This window comes from Rhinolophus sinicus, chromosome 1, assembly GCF_057876585.1.
Source record: "Rhinolophus sinicus isolate RSI-liver-muscle chromosome 1, RSI-T2T, whole genome shotgun sequence".
NCBI lineage: Eukaryota > Metazoa > Chordata > Mammalia > Chiroptera > Rhinolophidae > Rhinolophus > Rhinolophus sinicus.
The window spans coordinates 84,734,573-84,755,081 of NC_142501.1; the positions used below are offsets into that span (position 1 = coordinate 84,734,573).

The 20,509-nt window shown below is 36.6% G+C and overlaps 1 long non-coding RNA gene across 2 annotated transcripts in view; it reads left to right on the top strand.

Moving 5' to 3' along the window:
* Nucleotides 1-19,030, top strand: part of LOC109452884 (uncharacterized) — a 173,052-nt gene extending 154,022 nt beyond the window's left edge. The window contains exons 4-5 of one of the 2 annotated variants that reach the window (XR_012493886.2): nucleotides 7,121-7,176; nucleotides 15,148-19,030. This is a non-coding gene — a long non-coding RNA (uncharacterized LOC109452884). The remainder of the gene's footprint in view (nucleotides 1-7,120; nucleotides 7,177-15,147) is intronic. The other variant, XR_012493890.2, reaches the window with a different exon arrangement.
* The last annotated feature ends 1,479 nt before the right edge of the window (nucleotides 19,031-20,509 follow it).

A 20,509-nucleotide genomic window follows, 5' to 3' on the forward strand; every position in this document is an offset into this window, starting at 1 on the left:
CATTTCAAACACAGCAACATCTGACACTGTAACATTCCATCCTTTATAATATACTCTCTTTCTTAGTATATCTTACCCAACATATCATTTATCTTTCTACTTATATGGCCTCCCCTTTCCTTCTAATTCTATTTTTCTATCTTATCGTCACCTCTTGGACTTGTAAACATTGAAATCTTCAAAGGTTGGTCTTAACACCTTTCTTTACACTGTGGTAGATGTTGTCACTTGCTTCTTGAATCCAGCATAGAGGGACCCAATCTCCCAGATGCTGGGAATACTGGCAGAGAGCCCCAATCTGTTAGGAGAACATTCATTCAATGACTGGTCAACCCAGTACTATAAAAGCCTGAAACCTTCCCTTCCTTAACTTTGGACAATTCTGAAATTTTCTTCTGGTTTCAGCTTTCCTGTGGTGTCACCTGAGCCCTTTTATCATAGCCCAGCTTCTTCGCTGCCCAATCCTGATTCTTATTCTTTTACATTTTTTGATTCTAAGAATATTCTCTATTAAACTGCCTACATGCTAATTCCCATCTCAGAGTCTGTTTCCCAGAAAACTCAAGGTGCAGGATAATTGTATGTTATCTCCATAGGTGAGTTCAGCTACCTAAGTGGTTTCCTTTTCCTTCTATGTGATGAGAATCATTAATTTCTATTTCTATTCCAGACCTCTGCCAAACACCAGACAACATATCTCACAGATGTTTTAAAATAGTCCCTTGAATACCTCACAGTCAGCTAAAAATAAACATGCCAAAAATAGAAAGCATGATTTCTAACTCTGAAACTTTGCCCTCCTTCAGCCCTGTTTAGTGTAGCTGGAATATATTCTAAGAAAATACCTTTGGTTGAGACTTTTTCAAGATCTTAGTGTCATGTACAAGACTCTTAATATGGTCACTACAACACTGAGTAGATAGGTTGAGATCAGGAAGTCTAATGTAAGGCATTTTCTTAAGCTTTTTACATGTATTAGCTAATTTATCTCTCACAGCAACTCTGTGGAGTAAGTTTTATTACAGTAGATGTATGTTTTGTTTTTATAAAAACTGCCATACAAAGAAGTATATAAATTGTCCAAGCTCCTAATATCAAAACAAAGATTTGTACATCAATAATGTGTCCTAAAATCCACATGTTAATGATTTTCTTATACTACCTCACTGACACAAGTGTTGATGTGAACTTTGAATGTATTTTGATGAGATGGATGGGTAAAAGAAAAAGCTGGTCATACATGTTGTTGTTGGTAAAAACCAAAATAGGCAGGGACATGTTATATAACCATACTATCATTTTTAAATCTCTGGGACTTGCTGAAAAGAATGTCAGCGTCCATGACCAGAAGGGAAGATTTCTGGTCCTAGGTGCTCAAAGGCTGCCCAAATAAGCTCATCCTAGGTTCCTTTCTGTTAGCATGTTTGGAGTAATAGTACCCCAAATGTAAAACCTATCTACATATCTATCATGTATCTATATATACTTATATGTATATGCTACAGTCAAAGCCCTTGTCCATTCATCCAAAAGATGAGCAAACTACAAGCCAAAACCTGAGTGATATCATTGAAATCTCTATTTTCCTTACATCCTCCAATGTAATGTTTTCAAGTCATAATTATACATAAACACTTCTAAAAGTCACTCACTTCTCTGCATCCAAAACACGACTCTTACCACTACCCCAGTAACTGCCATCAAGACTACCCTCACATCCACCCTTGATGCCAGCTTCTTGCTCATGGACCTTGCAAAGACTTCCTACCTAGTCTCCCTCTATCAACTTTTGCCTTTCTAATCAATCCTTTTTCAATAGCTTACAGTAGTATTTTTTAAATACAAATTGATCGTGTCAATTTCCTACTTAAAACCTTTCTTGACTTCCCTGTGCTCTTAAAAGAAAGAACAAAATCAATAATATGGCTTCCAAAGCTGCATAAGCTGGTTCTTTTTGCCTATCTTTCAAGTGTCAGCACTCAGTTATGACTCCTCTGCCCAACTTCTTTCAGGCCAATTAGCATGTGCCATGCCCCTTCCCACCTCAGGACCACGTATATGCTGCTTTTTCTCCACAGAAAACCCCCAAACCCATATCTGAGTTGATTTATATTTCAGATTTTCATTTAATTAACACTTCCTTAAGAAGGCTCGTATAACTCTCAGAAGTAAATCATCATTTCCTATTATAAACTCTCCTAGCACTATGCCTTTTTCCTTCAGAACTAAGTCGTCCAGTATTTGACCATTGAATACATTTAAAATTATGGCCTCGCCACATATAAGAAGAACATGAGAAGCACCCTTAAATATATTTCAGACATTTTGGTGTATTATATTCACAAATACATAAAGCCTTTTAAGACTTACTAGATTTAATGTTCTCCAGAGATTAAAACACTTGATTGCAACTACTGCATTTGGCTGGGGGTAAGAGGGAAAGCTGGAAATCTCGACCAGTTTACAGAGGCACGTCTGGATCCAAACTTTCTCTCCATAAAACCAACTCGTTAAAAGTAAAGCATTAAGTATGTGAGACAAATATTTCAGGTTTTAAAAACCTAAGAAGAAAACCAACATATTTGTTGCCAACATTCCATTTATTAACAGAATCGTAGGACTTTTGAAGTATTTCATTTGATACCAATGTACGTCCTCTACCCATGAAGAGGGGTGTGGACTGAGGAGTAATAGTACCCCTATTACTGATGGAGACAGCAATTACTAAAGATGGAGACAGCAGTTGCTAAAACTGAGGGAAGAGGGCAAGTAATTCAGTGGATCTGGGTGCAGAAAATGTCATCTATTCTGATATCCTGGAGGAGGAACATGATTTAAAAGTCAAGGGATCAAAAAGTAACTGGGACAGGAGTAAAATTAAAATGGTGAGACTAGCCTTTAAAAATGCCTAAGTCAGGACCTTCATCCTAAAATAGGCTATCCCATTTTCCTGCTGGGTGACACACAAGGGCCAGGTCATGTTGCTAATGCATGGGAGTAGGTTATATTTAAAGTGTCAGTCATATTATCCCCACTTACCGCATTCCACATTACACTTGCTGGCATATCGTGAGCAAAATGTGAAGACTTATCCTTCTGTAGTTCTGAACCATTTGTCCCCTCTTAAGGGCACAATATTAAGGATAAAACATTCTTCAAATCCAGGAAAAAAAATTAAAAAGTTTTTCCATCGAGCTCCTAGAGTGTGCCAAGACGCCACTGTCACATTAATCTTTGCAGCAACCCTGATACTGTTGATAATATTCTCCATTTCATAGGGTGGGAAACAGGGTCCAAAAGAATTAACATCTTTTTTTACATTATAAAATTCCAGAGTTGAATCTATGTCTCATTCTAATGTCCATTTTCTCCCTGTTATACCATGTTGCTCACCTATTGCCTTATGGGTCTCTTTACTGCCCCCCTCTATCAAAATATGAGTTTATTTTTTTTTCACACACAAATTCATAATTCGACTGAAATGACTTCACAACGATCAGTTGCCTATAACAAGGCATACCCATTTTAATCAGTTTCCTATCTCCTTGTGATCTGAAAGAGTTAAAGAATTCTGTTTTACTGAAGGAATTTCAGACTTCACATGAGCTGTGGGGGATTTGGATCAGTTGATTGGTTTTGCAGGTAAAGCTCACTTAACCTTTTTTAAAGGGTGACTGCAGACTGAAAGGAGTTTCCTGCTTCCCATCAAGCTGAGCCTCTCCATCCAGAATGAGGACAGGAGAGGCTGCAACTGCTCTGCATATCTCAGGTCACCACTGGCTGTGGGCTAGCCAGGGATTTTTTTTTTTCGTTGGAGTCTTCTAAACAACCTTAATGTTTCAATAGTCACAGAGCACATAACAGAATACCTCAGGAGAAAAAGAGTACCCAGAATTACAGTCCAGATATCTGTGTTTTTATCAAGCCCCTAAGTTGATCTTGGTAGTGGTGGCTCAAGAATCTCACCTTGAGAAACTAACTTGGAGACAGCCCTGTCTGAATGTCTACCTGCTGATACGTGTAAGTGCGCTTTGTGCAGATTTCCCTGCATCTCTAACTTTTTTTGCAGCTTCTCCGAACTTTCCTTCCATGTCTTTTGACAACCCATTGATATTATTTTGATAGTAAGGTATTATTTACTATTTATTTGTTATTGATTATTCATTTGTCTTTCTTCTTTATAGATTATATACTGTGTTTTTAATCTCTGATGGCACCGCTCTTAACAACAATGTAGTAGATAAAAGAGTAGATTTTTTTCATTAGAAGAAGTATTACTCTATTGGCAAAGCCTATCCCTATGCTAGTAATACTGAAAGAGGTTTTAAAGTTGGTATCAGCTGTCATATTAGTATGGCAAATCAATATTTTTAATCTGCAAAAACCAAAAAGCAAGTATGTTGGCAAAGAGAACAGAAGAAACAATTTTACTTTTTGGTCAAGCTTGACCTTTATCTAGATGATAGATTGAAATGACCCAAAATGTTGGCAGAATGCTTTTGCTGAGATGACCAGATACCACAGTCACTGAAGTAATTACAGTTCAAAAACAAAGCCGATTGAAGTTAGGCTATTTTCCTAATAAAGATGGAAAGGAAGAAGAGTCATTATATTTCTTTTATCTCATATAAATGGATTTTGGCAGAATGGTTGAATAAGTGTTAAATTATAATTTCCCTCTTCTAGCCAAGTTCCCAAATAACAACATTACCATATATGGCATTTAAAGGACTATCTCTGAACAGAGTGTCTTAAAGCTTTTGGACATAAACTCTCTCAGGAACATTGAATCATAATTATAAAAAAGATTCTCAAGTCTATGTTTCAAGTCCTTATTCTTTTCTAGAATGTGGTCATGAATACCTAACACAAGTTCACTATTTCCCCTACACACACACACACACACACACACACACACACACAAATTGAATCACCTTATCCTCCAAAGAGGGCTCCCTCTTTGGACCTAATTCTGCTTTTGAAAATGCTACTAGAATTCTCTGAGTAGCTGATGCAAAATATCTGAGAGGAGCCCTTTATTTGTTCTGTATTCTTAACCACTCTAACCAATTTTTCAAGTTCTTTAAATGTTTGCCTCAAAGTATGTTTCTGATTTCCAGCATCATGATGCTGGACCAAGTCTGAACTTCCCTGGGAGCTTCTCTCACATATCTCCTGATTAGTCTTTGCTCCAAATTCTTCTCTACTCAGCAAATTCTGGTCTCGGCCACTAGGTTAATCTTTCTAAATCACAGTTTTCATCTTGTCACTCACATTTTCAATGGCTCGCCAAGATCAATAGGCTATATTACTAACCTTGTGCCTAGGTATTTAAAGCCACTTTTTCATTTTTGTAATTCGATTCCAAAACTCCCCTTTAAGTACTTTGAAATGTCTATAAATATGTATATTAACTTGAGAGGTGGCCTCCTAAAAGATGTGTTTACCTGGAACATGTAAATGTGACCTTAATTGGAAAAGGAGTCTTTGCAGATGTAATTAAGTTAAGGACCTCAAGATGAGGTCACCCTAGCATAGGGTAGGTCTTAAGTCTACTGACATCTGTCCTTATAAGAGTACAGAAGGAGAGAAGACATGGAAGAGAAGATCATGTAAAGATGGTGGCAGAGATAGGAGTTATCCAAGCCAAAAAACACCAGGAGCCAGCAGAGGCTGAAAGAAGTAAGGAAGCATTCGCCCTAAAGCTTTCTGAGGGAATGTGGCCTGGCTGACATCTTGATTTCAGACTTATGGCTTCCAGAGCATGAGAAAATAAATGTCTTTTGTTTTAAGCCACCCAATTTGTGTTGGTGAGTTATGGCAGCCCTAGGAAACTAACACAGAGGTCAACAGAGTCCTGAAGATGTCTGCTCCTGTGGTTTTCCTTGCTTGGGATGCTTACCATTCCTCACCACTTACTAAAACGATAGTTAACATTTTTAAGTTCATACAACATAAAAGACACTGTTCTAAGACTTTGCACGTATTAAATTGTTTAAATCTTTCATCAGCCCTATAAAATAAGTATTGTTATGTCTACAGATAAGTAAGCATTCATTCCAGATGACCTGAAGTTTGAACAGAGCAGTCTTACTTTACAATCCATGCTCTTAATCCCGTCAAAAACATGAAGGTCAAAGTTCAAAACATACCCCCTCTGTGAGGTCTTTCACGATTACCTGCCTGACAGAGATCTTTCTGGTTTTCTATAGTTATTTTGGTAAGTGCTACTCGTGAAACAGTATTGACTACATCACATTATTTATTCATTCAGCTAGATTGTAAAATGCTTAAAAGAAGTAACTGGTGTCTTTTATATAAACCAGGGCTGCCAAAAAAATGTATACAAGTGGACACTTTGGTCAACATTGCTCAAGCAGTAGTTTGACGTAATCAGAAATGTCTGGATGCTGATGGTAACCACTTTGAGCATCTCTTGTAATTGCAGAAGTCAAATGTGACTTGTATTCGTCTTTTGTTATTGGTATATATTGAGTATTAAATTTTTAATAGTTTTTTCCTTTCTTAAAATGTGTATACTTTTTTTTTTTTTGCTAGCCTCTGTATATTTAAATTTTTTCTTCTACAGAGACTGACATTGTGCTTTTCTAGGTTCATAATAAATAAGTCATTGAATGAATACATCTGGAAGAAGACAAGGGAAATGACCATGTTTAACACAAGTTAAACAGAGGGTGAAACCATTTGTCTAAAGTTATTTTAAAAAACAGAAGGAGGCTGACCTTCAGATTTCTGACTCACCAATGCTTATTCTCACACCATTGGTCTCCTCTTACTTTAACAAACTTAGAGCACAGAAATATGTTCAAAATACTCAGTTTTAATAAACATTATTAACAACATACATATAGAAGAAATATAAAATAATTAAACATAAAACTGGGAAGTTTTTCAAATTATTTTAAATAGCATAACAGATGAAGTGAATATCTTGTTAATAATATAATTGGTTATTTGGTTTTATTTTCAAATGTAGATATTTTAAAAAATCTAAAAAAGTCAGTGCTTTGAATAAACAAAATCAAGATGTTAAATTCAGTGACTTATTTATTCTGTGCAAGGATGGAAAGAATGACTCACCTGCCTCTTTCCTTTCTAGACTCAGTAATCCTTCTTGAACAACAATTTGTGTGAAGCAGAATCATCTCAAGAAAAGTGAGAAACTCAATCTAAAGCATTGTTTCATGAATTCTAGAAAAAGGTTTTTCCCAGCTCCAATTTTATAATCTATACAATTTTGAAGATGATAAAATTATATGCTTTACTTCTAAGTTATATTTGTGAAAATGCTTTCTTACTATTCTTTATTTTTCCAAAGGAAAAAATAAAAACCATATCTATTTTATATATTTTTTCATAGGTGTAGCATTGATCAATTCTTAGAAGATAAACAATGAATTGTGGGACTATAGCAGAAAGTGTGATTGTAATCAGCAAAGAGGTGTCAGGAAGACATGACAGGGAAGGACACTTCTGAATTGGACCACGTAAGAAGAAGTGTTAGAGTTGAGTAGAATTTTACATGTGTAGAAACAAGGGACTGGGGAGATACCTGAGCAAAAGCACAGATGGAGAATTGGACATCTGGAGTTTTGATGTATCTAAAGAATCAGGTCTATGGAATTACATAGTAGGAAGGGCTGTGAGAAAAGAAACCATAAATACAATTACATTTTTAAGAACACTGTCATAACAAGTTAGACGTTTACTCCCTCTCACAACATAGGGAAAGCTCAGATTGATAGCTCAGTGGTATCATCAAAGACGCAGGTCTTTCCATCTCTCCCTATCATTCAATCTTTCCATGTGTTTCCTCCTCAGGCTGATTCAAACATAACTGCTGCAATTCCATTCTCAACATAAATGCATCCAGAGGAAAAAGAGAGTCTTGTGTTTTCCTGTGGGTCTACCTTAGAAATAATGAACCTTTCTCAAAAGACACTTAATGCATTTCCACTCACATGTCATAAACTATAGTTGGATCACTGGCCCATTTCTGATTAACTTATTTAACAAATACTTAGTGAGCCCATCTAATGTTGTCAAACACTGTTCTAGACATTTTGAAATATGACAACATCAGGAAGTCATTGGATGGTTTTGAAGAGAAGAGTGGTGTGATCTTATTTACATTTTGAAAATGACCACTCTGCCTACACAGAGTACATTGTAGAGGACAAGTACAGATGCCAAGATAAGAAGCTAAAGCAGATGTACAGGTAAAAGAACAGTGTGGCTAGGAGAAGGGTGAGAGTAATGAAGATCAGAAGTGATTGGACTGAGAATATATCATGAAGGTAGTGAAAGGACTGGCTCCTAGCTAGCGTAGTGGACTAACTGGATTGTTTAAACTGATCTTCTGGGAGGAATCAAGCATAACGTCCACTCCACACTATAGTAGCATCAGATTATAAAGGAATTTTAATCATGTGCATCTCAACACAAATTGGTTGAATAGCTATAGCTCCTGCAAGGTCTTAAAACTTCTTTAGAATATAGTTTCTTTGCTCCATTATCAGGTCTCTTGTTGGGTTATTCAGTTATTTAGCATTAGCAATAGGCTTAGTGGTTAAGAGGGAAGGTGGGGGGACAGCTAGGAGAGGAGTGTGCAAAAATCTTCTGTGGAAGAGATTCTGCATCGTCTTCAAGGGGATCTAGTTTTTATAAGAAGTAGTTGGTAATTTCTGTAGGCTCAGAGATATTAGGGGAGTCTAGGGTTTCAATAATTGGTCAGTGCATCAACCCAAATATCTCCAAACCATATATTATGATTCATTCTTCTCCCGTGAGGGTGCTGACCTTCATTGCAGACCTGCCCCATGTGGGAGTGTAAACATTCTTCTAGCTTGGTTATTCTACCATGTGTCCCTGAAAATAAGACCTAGCTGGACCATCAGCTCTAATGAGCCTTTTGGAGCAAAACTTAATATAAGACTAGTCTTGTTTTTAATTAAGTCTCTTGCCTGGTCCTCGGTGTTCTTTGCCCTCCTTCTACAGGAATGAGAACTTCTTTGTATGCTACCAAAGAGACCCTCTGACTTTTTATTAGATTTCAATTGGTGATTAATTATTCTCATCTTGTTGTTTTCATTTTCCAGAGAGTCAGTTAAGCTGAGCAAGAGACATTCAATTCCATTGACCTTATAATGAACTATTGTCTCCATATTTTTCAAACTAGTGACACAATGCTACTACATTCCCTTTCATTACTGTGCTAGTACACCATTCCAGTTCACACAGGTGGAAATTTTAACAACTAGAGTGCAACTTTGTGCCAGACTTTATATGTGCCCCCCAAATACCATTATTGGGGTTCAATTGCTATCTGCATGGTGAATGATCTAGTTTCCAAACTCCTAAGTATCTCCTGCTTCCCTGGAGCACTCCTGGTAGCAACTGTTATGGGTTGAGTTCCTCAGAAAGTAGATTCTGAGATGGAGTGTTTCATGCAGATCATTAGACAACACCTGGGGAAGGGAGGGCAAGGAAGAGGGTAATTCCTCTAAACCCTAATGATTGAGACAAAAGTCAAGAAGCATTGTATGCCCAACAATGGCCTTGACCAATCTTGCAGGAAGCAGTAAAGTTAGATGGATGATTAGAACTGTCCCAAGTTGAAGCAAGATGGGCAGGCCTTTATGCCCTTTTATTGACTATTCATTGAATGAGGAACCTTGGCCAAAGTGGTTTTCCACTGCTGAGTTAATCCCTGAAAGGGCTGACAGTTGAACATTGTCTTCCTCTCTTTCTCCAATGCACCTCCTCCAATGAAGCATATTATATGCTGAGTGTGAAGCTCTGTCTGCTGGGGACACAAAGAGTAATAAGAAACTTCAGGTTCTTTGGGAGAAAGATACACATCATTTTGCCATATCATAATGATGATTTAAAAAGCACACACAGTGCAGGGTCATCCTGATCTAAGTATTAAGGAGTGAGAAGAAATTACCCGTGAAGAAACGGAAGAATATTCTAGACAAAAGTTCATCATGAAAAAGAGACGTGGCAAACTTCTTCATGAGGGGACCTTCAGGTAGCTCAGGTTGTGGCTAGTTTTGCATGGGCTTTGACATCACTACTTAGTAGGTGCTGGCAGTCACTAAAGCGTCAGCTTACGCTAGTAGTATATGGTGAGGTTGGTGAGGTTTTCATTTTGTAGAGACCTGATGGGCACAAGTCTAGAGGATGGATTAATCAAAATGCTTACAATGGCTTGGTATGCACATAATGACCCTTCTTGACAATGAAAGACACTGAAGGTTTCTGAAAAGGAAACTGACTTGATCTCCTCTGTGTTTTGGTAGAAAATGAAATATATTGGTGGCAAGTGGATCATGGGACAAGAAAGTGGATGCAGGGAAATCAGTTAGAAAGCTATTAAAATGGTACAGGTATTATTCTTATCAAATAATCTGTTGCTGAAGAAAAAAAATCCTATACTGCAAATGTGCAGATGGTCTAAAGATATTTGCTTCTTTAAATTCAAATTAATTTATTTCAAATTACCGGTCCCTTTCACTTTACCACTTGCCTGAGGTTTTGCTTATCAAATAAACTCTTTTTTATTATTAAATTGATTGGGGTGACATTGCTTAATAAAATTATATAGGTTTCAAGTGTACATTTCTAGAATACATCCTCTCTATATTGCATTGAGTGAGCTATTCTTTATCTCAATATGTGCTTTTTCATGTTTTCACCATGGCACACTCTAGCGTTTTATTCTTAATCTTCATCTCACACCACTGATAATACAGGGTGAATCTGGAAAAAAATAGAAGAAGCCAAATACACAACATATGGCTCTGTCCTAGTGTTCAGTGGATAGAACCATATAAATCAGACATGATGAAATCAGGGGTCAAGAAAAAAGAACTAAGTGGTGAACTACAATGGTATTTTAGTTTAGGACCTATGTTAAATGAAGAAGATTGAATTCTATGTACCTGACCTTTAGGACAAAGGGTATGGAGAAGTCATGACATATACCTGGGTACTGTCTATCTATGATTTCTCCTTAGTGGAAGACAAAGTGGTTCGAAGGGCACATCTGACAAGTAAAGAGAATATTAAAGGAACTATTCATCCTGGGTTTAACTAGTGTATTCAAAGTCAAGAAAGTAGTGGGGGGTTAATCTTAAACTTACAGGAACAAGTGAGCTCTTCTCTGTTTCTATGGAAATAAATGGGTGAAATGAAAGTCTGTAACTCTTGGCCAGCTCGTAAAAGATCTGAGTAGACTTACATTGCTAATGGACTCCTCAGAGTAAGCCATTCTTAAAGAGAAGATCATTCCAGGAGCCACAAGCAAAGAGAAAAAGGAACTAAGAGATTCCCAGAGTGGGAATCACCACTTCGTAGGCTCATCTTGGGATAGTCAATCAAATCCTTCATCTCAGAGGTTAAAAGAGTCTTCAGAGTTCTATTGAGGCACCACTTGACAAGAGCAATCAGCAAAATGCTTGGAAAGTGGTCTTATTGCCAGTAATAACACAGTGGTCTACAAAAGGCTTTAACTGTAATCATTGAGGGACGGTCTTTGACAGGATGTGAACACAGATAAGTCTTCAACTACTGTTAGGAACAAGAGAAACCTGGTAGAGAATGGTCTAAAAAGGAGTAAATGACTATTTGGAATACACCAAAAAGAAGCTGAGTTTTTAAAATTAAAACTGGTTGAGAATACACATCCTATTACATAAAGGCACCCATATAATACAAGTGGAAAGCCATGAAAAGCTCACTATGGAGATCACCTATTTTCTGCTCTCTCAGGTAGTAGCTGCTTCTTTATACCACATCAGCTTTCTCATTATTTTATGCCCCCTCATAACTTCGATTTACATATGGCTTCTTTGCGCCTTTTAACTATATCATAGTTTTTCACCTTAAACTTCCATTGCTAACTAGAAAACATTTTACATGTCTATTATTTCAAATTTAAGTTTATCGAAGCAAAAATTGGACAGACCTGAGTCATGCTTTCAAGTCAGAACACAGAGCTCATTATTTCCTGGCCAATCTATAGTCAAGACTGGTGAACACACAATGTGAGATATATAGATAATGTATTACAGAATTGTACACCTGAAATCTATGTAACTTTACTAACAGTTGTCACCCCAATAAACTTTAATTTTAAAAAAAGAGAGAGAGAGAGACCATTTATTACATACACGACAGCTCAGGCAGCCAGTGCTGTCACAGTGTCACAGTACTACTTTTCTTTTTCTTTCTTTTTTTTTTAATAAGTCAGTATAGTCAGAGAAGATGCTTCAGCCAATGTAGCACACTGCCTGGAGTTTTCCTATACAGTGGTTCCCCCCTTATCCACTGTTTGCTTTCTGCAGTCTCAGTTACGTACAGTGAACACATCATCACAAGAAGAAGGGTAAGTATAGTACAATAAGATATTTTGAGACAGGTAGAGACTACATTCACATAACTTTGATTACAGTATATTGTAATAATTGGTCTCTTTTATTATTGGTTATTGTTATTAATCTCTTACTATGCCTAATTTATAATTTAAACTTTATTGTAGGTATAGGGAAAAACATAGTAAATATAGGGTTCGGTACCATCTGTGGTTTCAGGCATCCACTGGGGGTCTTGGAACATATCCCCTGTGGGTAAGGGGAGACTACTGTAATCTACCCAGAAGCCTTTGATAGTACCCTCAAGTCATCCACAGCTTCCTTTGTTCGTACACTGGGCATTGTAGATGGAGAAGCCCATTGTCTAGATCTTAGGAATAAAATATTTCTTCAAGCAGAGGCAGAATTTATATTGCATCTGTTCCCTACTCCTAAACACCCTCCTCAACTTTTTTGGAACCCTTTCTAGAATAAGTCAGCTGATTAAAACTACCTGGAAGCCCAGTGACTATCCACAGGGTATCAAACAATTCTATTTAGAAAGATTGAGCTTTTACTGCCCTCTAGTGGAAGTAGAGGAGGCAATTTTGCTGCTCGTAATAAGTGGGGTTCAAGTTGGAATGGATAAGCAGGATCCAGCTTATTGTCCAAAAAGGGCCACTGTGAAAGAAAGAGAGATCAGAGGGTGTACTGGTGGAGAGGTAAAAGGGAGTGCGTATAGGACGGCATATAGAAAGTCAAGTAGGAAACCCTGAATGCCAGGAGCCCCGAGCTTGGGGAACAAACATGAGTGAAGGGGAGGCCCAGGAGCTTGAAGAATTGTCTGAAGGCCAGGAGCTGTGTGGGAGCAAAGTCCTCATTAGAAGACGGCCTGATGGCAATGCCATTTTCATACTTAAAACCATTTGCACCCAAGTATACGTCCGGTATAATGACAAACCCATGACCTCTCTGAGCTTTCCCACGGAATGCTATCCCACAGGATCCCCTCAGATCTAAAAGCAATGCCTGGAACATAATTAAGTGCTCAAATGCTGGTTTCATGAGCTGTAACATCAACAGGGACATCTAGACCACCTAAGTAGGTGGTTGAAAGGAACGTCTGCACAAGCATTTGAAGGATGCAATAAAATACTATGACATCCTAGCTAAGACATTGGAAAATGGCTTTCTATGTGATACTTAAGACTATTCTTTATCTTGGAGTGACTCAACTGTGTATTATCTACAGCCATAATAGCTACAAAAATGGGTAGACCTCATTATATAGATCCAATGCAAGTCTTTTACAGCAGAAATATTATACAATGTTCGACAGCTTACCTAAAAAATTTTAAGTTATTGAGTTACTTAGGTGAATAATTATGGATTCACTCTTAAAACCAGAGAGTAAATGCGTGGTGATGCATTTGCAAGGTGATACCTGTTTATCTGCAAAAGTTTTGTGGTATTGATTCTAAGCAGTGTATACTGTGAAAATGAAAGAATGTAAGCTAGTTATTATTGGTGGTGGTCCAACTGGTTGGTACAATATCATGACACTTTATATCATCTACTAGGAAATTTCTAGCCTGTGAGAGTCAAAAATATGCTGGAGACATATTTTCAGAGAATGATAAATATTATAGTACCTTCATAGGGCATTCCTGAAAATTGCCAAAGTAGTCACTAAAAATGACTCTCAATAACTCGTTCCACTGTTTGAATGTTTATATTTTTCCTAAGTGGTACAAGGAGAGACACTGGGAGATTCACCCAATGAGAAATCAAACTGTAAAATAAATGAAAAATTGAATTCGTGGATCAGTCACTGAAGCAGAGCATAACATTCCCCAAAAGGACAAACACTTTATATCATAAGCAAGAGGCAGGGAAAATAGTATTGCTATCAAATTAGAGTGCCATTGGCAAGCACAAAATAGCTAAGCCAAGAAATATTTCCCCAACTCTGTGTTGAAGACCTGGGATATATTTTGTGTCTGTGAAGAGAATCATATGGGGTTGATTATGTTAAATCTTCTGATGTAAATTTCTGTGTAGATACTAATTAGTAAAGAATGCAATCCCTACCCTGTAGGCCAGGTGAGGAGGCCCTTTTGCAAAAGAAAGTGACAAAGTCCCTGTGCTGGTGGTTCTTAATGTCCCCTGCATCAGCGTCACCTGGAAGCCTTGTTATAAACTGTCCCTACCCCAGTTTCTGATTCACTGGGTCTGGGATGAGACCCTAGAATTTGCATTTGTAAGTGCCCAAGTATGCTGATGACGCTGATCTGGGAAACCACATTTTGCAAAATCCTGCCCTTGCCTCATCTTGGGCTTACTATTTTTGAAAACTTTGGGAACAAGGATGTGGTAACGACATACAAGTTGGAAAATAGAAAAAAAAAGAAATACTGATGATGATTCTTCCTCTACCCTTCTCTAATCTTATAGGAAAATAAAAGGACTTATACTGATTTTCCTTATGCTCTAGCTTCTTCACATACGTTATTTCATTTAATAGGCACAGTCTCCTTGAGCAAACATCATTCAATAACCTATATAATACATAAATAATAAACTGTATAAAGTCCAAGCGTCCTGTGGCTCTTTTTATCATTTTCCATTCAAAGAAACATTAGTTTGATAACTGAAATAATTGAGGGCAAAATGCAAGTTTATACCAAATTTTTTTTCAGAACACAAAAAGGTGAAAAACACTCATAAGGTATATCAAAAAATCTTTCCTTCCCATCTCTTTCCCTTTCAGTATCTTTCAGAGGCATATATATCATAAGGAGATTCTTCCTGAAGGCATTGAAGAAATTCCTGGGACCAGACCAAAAAGGCTCGTGTCAGCCCAGTTAACTGAGAAGCTGAGGAACATGGTTGGGTTTCTCTTTAGCTCTCAAAATATGGCTTGAATTTCATTCACGTAAAAGAAAAAAAAATTAGTGGATTATTATACCATATGTTTTATAGAACTGTACTTCATTTTCATAAAAATAACAGTAGTGGCAGCTATTTATGCATTCATATGGTATGTACTGATGTTATCAATTAGAAAAGTATAAATCAATGAGAAAAAATATTATTCAAGCACATACTCTATTCTAAATAATATTTATTTTTGTAAAATAGGGAGTTTAACCAACTTATCTCATATAGCTTTTAGTTCTATAAATTCTGTAAATTCGTAACTCTTTAAAAACACATTTTTAGAATTATAGAACTTTGTTACAAAAACACATTTAAGAATCATTGACCAACTTTTTTTAATATTAAAGTTAGAGATCAAAATGACTTTGTATGATTTCTTCAAGAGCACTCTAATGATAACAGATGTTTAACTAAAAAACTGCCAGAAAAGAGAAAGGAGAGGGTTAACATGGAAGTACAGTCAAGTTAAAATAAATGATTTATTTAATTTTTTAGAAGGACAGAGTGAGGAGGAAGTTGAAGACAGAATGTCAGGAACCCACATGAAACTTCTCAAAAGAGCACTGTAAGAACAATGTTCTAGAAGGAAGTAGAAGGAGGTATGGTTTAACTTTAAAGGTGGAATGGTTACCTGTGTTTTTCTTAATAGAATATTGTGGGTTTTGCAAATAAAAATTAGTTAAGTTGGGGCCTCATTTGCTACAGACATAGGAACATACTATAATTTGATCCTTTTTTGCTATTAATTGCCTTGCAACAAGACTCTCTAGTTTTGTAGTGTGGTTTCAATATTCTAATCCAAGTGAATGGTGTGAAGTATTAAAAAAAAAAAAAATCAAACAAAGAAAAAGAGGAACTCATTTGAAACCGCAGCTGTTCTCAGGATAAAAGCTGTTCAATGAATATAAATTGAGATCATCACTCATTCATCCTAGGTCAATAAAGAGACAATATCATAATATATTTCTGTTGTCTTCCTCTTTGTAATATGACCCTTAAAATACAATATTCATGGATAACTGAGAGTGAGTCTGTCCTGGTTTAAGGCGCAACTCTTAAGCAGAGAGAATTAAAATATTTCAAGAGATCCTTTATGGACTCTTCAATATTAAATGGGGAAAGGGGAAGGAAAAAAATCTGTGCCAAGATGCTGTTTGGCTCCATTCTCTTCACTTCTTCATTCTTATAATTGAACCTATTTGTTCCCACAATAAGATTAGTTCTACTCTTTGTGTGGATCGAGTTCACCCCCTGCATCCTGGGACTGTTTTAGCTCTAGGCTCCTGCTCTCAAAATGCATTATTTGACACGAAGATCATTCTTACTTCTGGGGCCTATATCTAATGCTCAGGCCATGCTTCATAATGCATTTGCTTTCTTTAGAGCTGAGTCCTGAAGTGTTTTTCCCCTTGGTTCCTATGCCATGTTCCCAGCCTATATTCCAGCTCCACTGCGAAGGCTTTCCAGAGTCTCATCAAGTCCCTCAAGGTGGACCTATTTTACTCTCCTAAACCTCCACCTTGTGCTGATAGCCTAGACTATTTCTCTTACTCTCTGAATGGAAAGTTACCAGGTTCTTTCTCCTTTAATTTCATTTTGTAGTATCCCAAGTCTTAGCGTTGATTGCTTCAATGATTAGTCTCCTATATATAAAAGTAAATCTAAATGTCAACTATCCTATTTCCCCTAAAATAAGACCTAGCTGGACAATCAGCTTTAATGCATCTTTTGGAGCAAAAATTAATATAAGACCTGGTGTCATATCATATCATATCATATCATATCATATCATATCATATCATATCGTATCATATTATATAAGACCCGGTCTTATAGTAAAATAAGGTGGGTCATATATTAATTTTTGTTCCAAAAGACGCATTAGAGTGGATTGTCCGGCTAGGTCTTATTTTCGGGGAAACATGGTATAAGGATTGAAGGACATAAGACTGAAGACTTCCACATAGAGAATGGCAAGTAGGGAAAATTCACTGGGGAATTAATAAGACATAGATAAAAATAGTACTAGGCAGTCACAAAGGCCAGTTGAAAATGGAAAACAAGAATCTGTAATTGTCCAGTGCCCCAAAGTTTTGCATCTTCCCTAAGGATTATTCTGTGGGCTTGTTAGGGGAGCTTAAGCAGTGGTTACTAGGAAGGAATTCTGATTTGTGATGGACATAGATGGATTGAAAAGTTTCAGGAAGTGAAAGCATTGGTTATACTAGTATTGAAGCAATTGAGCCAAGAATTTAGAAGAGGAAAGGGGTTACTGCCACAGAAACTTCTGCTATCCTATGATTCTAAATGCTTTAATTACAGTTTTGCTTATTAGGTCACAGAGCAGCTGAGTGGGGGTATTAAATTGAAACTAATCTGGTGGAAGAGAGGAGATGCTGAGATGGACATTTCAGGGAAGATGCAATACCTTGTAATGGCTACTTGCAGCAGATGAGCCATGAAAATGCACTTCTGTAGGCATTGAGAGGTCTTAAGGAACTTGGGTGCTAAAACAGATAAAATTGATGCAATGTACAGGCTAACAGGAGAAACATAAGTGAGGAAAGAGTGGCAATGGTAATTCTAAAAGAATGATACAGAAAAGTGGGGCGGACTTGATCTGATTTTATATACTATATACTGGAAGTGCCAAAAAAATACATACATTTTTTTGTTTCTAGAAATAGATGGTCTTTTTTTTTTAATGAATTTTATTGGGGAGTATTGGGGAACAGTGTGTTTCCAAGTAGTTGTCCTTCAATCTAGTTGTGGAGGGAGCAGCTCACTGGCTCATGTGGGAATCAAACTGGCAACCTTGTTGTTCAGAGCTCCCGCTCTAACCAACTGATGCATCTGGCCACCCTGCATACACATTTTAAAAGATGTTATCTATGGAATACTTTTCAAAGTTGAATTGAATTACAGTCACAATGTGTAGTATGACGTTCGCTCAAAAGATGGCATTAATCAAATGAATGCTAGTGTCATTCATTGTATTACAATTTTAATACAGTTTTTTCCTTTCTTAAAATGGGTATACATTTTTTGGCACCCTCTGTATATGATATATGGCACTTTAAATGTCTTTTAAAATGGTAACATAAAGTAAAGAGTAAGTTGGCCCCACTAATCCCTATGGTTAGGAATTAGAAAAAAAAATAAGGGCATAATAGAATAGGACAATTAACCTATCTGCAATTAGATAAAGATAAAAAAAAGGTTTGGAGAAGTGAGATTTTTTTTTTTTCACCCATAATGGAGCAGGGAGAATAAGAATAAGGTGAAATGAATCATTGTAGAATAGGGCATTTTAGTAACAAGGTTATAATTGGAGTTGCTTATCTTCATAAAAAATGACAAAAGAATTGAGGTGGACACACTGTACAAGAAAGAAACAATAATTATCATGGATTGACTGACATTTTTGCACAGAGCAAAGTGTGGGAGGGTTTGAATATTGGCAAGAAAAAAAATGAAGTAGAATTTTTATTAAAATCTGAAGATGTGACCTTTTCTAATGAAGAAATAATGCTTACAAAATTTATTCAATGTTCACCAATATTTTAATTGTTTTTTAGAAAGTTTATTTCCTCAAGCTATCAAATTTATTTAATGTTGCCCAGTTTTGTAAAAACAACAACAACAACAATAAAGATTGTCTTGGAAAGTGCAACTTGCAAATTGTCTTCAGTAGTTTAATTATTTTTAATACATGTTTGCCTAGAGCATTAAACTATTGCTTGGGAGGAGAGCCTGTAAAGTTATGTTGACTCTGATGTGAGAGGCTATATGCTGGATCTCACATAAGTTTTGAAAAGAACAAAAAAGTGAAACATAATTTTAATGGCTTGAAGCTCAGAGAATTTCTCTTATCTTGGCCGTGTCTCATTAATATAGCACATTTCATGGGGATGTGAAATACAGTATGGGGAATATAATCAATAATGTTTAAGGACTATATAGGGTATCAAACGGATACTAGACTTATTGGGGAGATCACCTCATAGATTATATAAATGCCTAAACACTGTGCTGTACACTTGAAACTAATATAAAATAATATTGAATGTTGAATACATATATACGTGTGTGTGTATATATATGGGATGTAAAGTACGACATAGGGAATACAGTCAATGGTATTATAATAGCTATGTATGGTGTCAGAGGGGTGGTAGACTTGGTGGGGTTATCACTTTGTGAGGGGTGCAAATGTCTAATCATTATGTTGTTTTGTACACTTAAAACTAATAATAAAATTTAGTTTAAAAAACATAGCACATTTTTATCAGTTTAGAGAAATCAAACGATAGGCAATTGGCTTTAGGATCACACTCATTGAGTAATAATTACAAGTTCAATTTGTGTTTCTGAAACTGCACATTGAGTCATGTTCCAAAGGAACAAACCAAACACTGTTATTATTTTATAAAATCAGGTCCATACAGTTGTTATTAAATTTAAACATAACGTTATGGATAAAGTTTGTAATCTGATTGTGTATATGTAATGGAGAGGTCTGATTGAAAGACCATGCTTTACAATATTTTCCCCAATAATCAGACATTGAAGCATACCCTAGTTTATTTGTAGCAAATGTTTGCTAAAGCTGCTTTGTTCATGACACTCCTCATGTCTCAGCAGGTGTATGTGGTACAGAATGCAAAAATTACTGGTTGGGCTTTGGTAGGTTTCATGCACACTTAAGGCGAGTTTCAATTAAATTGAGTCTGATGATATTGACATAGATATGGCTTCAAATTTACAAGTGTCTTAATACTTTTGATAAAAGTAAACAAATAAACAAAAAAATCCAGAGTTATCCTTCTGGTTGCTAAGTTTTATGCAATACCCTCAAAGGAAGCAGTCCTGACAGGCTCCCATGAGCACAGAGATGAGGCTGAAATTGTTAATCCAAGGTCAGCCTGGGCTAGCTATTTGGGAAACACAGGACTGAACATTTGTTTGGGGCATGGAAATCGGAACAGGGTCTCAGGGTATTACATTTGACTTGAAACTTGTAAGCTACATAGGATGTTTCTAGGAGTATTTGGGAAGAGGTAGGAATGTGAATAGAAATAGTAGCACTAGAAAAGTTTTACCCATCTGCACATACATTGCTATGTCTGGAAAATACTGAGTGCCCCACAGTGAGCCTGAAGCCCACAGTGTGAGTGTGAGACTGGAGGAAA